This window comes from Hydra viridissima, unplaced genomic scaffold, assembly GCF_058129835.1.
Source record: "Hydra viridissima isolate aposymbiotic clone 2 unplaced genomic scaffold, HvirCarnegie_v1 scaffold_1, whole genome shotgun sequence".
In the NCBI taxonomy this organism is placed as follows: Eukaryota; Metazoa; Cnidaria; class Hydrozoa; order Anthoathecata; family Hydridae; genus Hydra; species Hydra viridissima.
The window spans coordinates 20,036,751-20,038,118 of record NW_028324300.1 but is presented as its reverse complement, the minus strand read 5'-3'; the positions used below and the strand labels follow the sequence as shown (position 1 = coordinate 20,038,118).

The following is a 1,368-nucleotide window of genomic DNA, read 5'->3' as shown; positions in this document are numbered from 1 at the left end:
AAATATAATTACCATATATACGCAGCGTTCTTTTACTTTCAAGTTATTGTAAGAGTAATTTGTAAGTATTTTAGTATTAGGATTTCATTCATTATTTGGTTTTTATTTACATTTGACTGTAATAGGTTTGGCTTTTAAAATAAGTGTAAATCTTGAAATATATTTTAATAATAATAAATAAATAAACTTTTGGTGTATTAACAATTACAGTTATTATACTATTTTTCCAAAAGAAATACAACTAGGCATATAACATGAAAACTTCAAAGAAATCTCGTGCTGAAATTCAGAAAGCGTTTTGGGACAGACAATTAGAAAAAAATGCAGACATATTTCGTGAAAAAGAACGCAAACGTTGGCATATGCGGCAGAGCAGAAGAAGGTTAAAGTGATATCAGAATTATCAGATAGAAAAAAACGAATTGTTCGTCGTTGTTGGCGCGTCCAGAAAGCAAAATTTAGAGCTGCAAAAAGAAAGATTGAAACATCGTTATCAGAGTCACCGGAACGCGAGTTGAGTAGGAATAACGAACGCAAACAAAGAGGTAGAGCAAAGGTTGCTTACCGAAAAACAAAGGCTTATAGAAAAATACAAACATTAACGGACGAGTTGGAAACGGCTAATTGTTCAGCCCAAAAATACAAAAAACGTTGGTTAAGGCTTAAAAGTTTCCTGCCTGGTTTACAAGCAAATTCACCTACAACCACTGATAGATCATCTACTTCTTCTGAAGAAAACGGTTTTATTACAAATGAAACAAGCAGGATGTCAAATTTATTAGCAGGTAATAAAACCCCAAACTCTTCTTTTTCATCAAAAAGTACAACTCCAAACAGCGAATGCCATCGTGGTAATGCATCGCTTGATGCTGAAACACAGGATTTGATCAGAGAGTTTCTTACACGTGATGACAATTCTAGAATAACAACTGGAAAGAAACAAACTGTAACAAAAAATTAAGATAAAAAACAAAAGCGACTACTACTCGATTCATTAATAAACCTTTATGAAAAATCTAGCGCGGAATATACGAGAAACAACATTTCATATACAACGTTTACTCGTTATCGCCCATTTTTTGTCTGCAAACCGTCGGCTAAAGATAGAGATACATGTCTGTACAAAAAACACGAGAACATACAATTACTTTGTGATAAACTTGTTAACCTGCGTGTTCTGAAAGAAAAAAATATTGAAGAAGTAGTGAAACAAGTTTGTTGTAGTACTGATAGAAGAGAATGCATGTTCAGAGAATGTAACATTTGTTTTAAGTCTCGTGTTCAATTTCAAGCAAAAGGATTGCTAAAAGATGAAAGTATTATAGCTTGGTTCCAGTGGGAAAAAGAAAAACAGGAATATGAAAATAT

The 1,368-nt window shown here is 32.6% G+C and overlaps 1 pseudogene; it reads left to right on the top strand.

Annotated features, from left to right (window-relative positions):
- On the top strand, positions 1 to 998 carry LOC149893795 (uncharacterized; annotated as a pseudogene).
- The last annotated feature ends 370 nt before the right edge of the window (positions 999 to 1,368 follow it).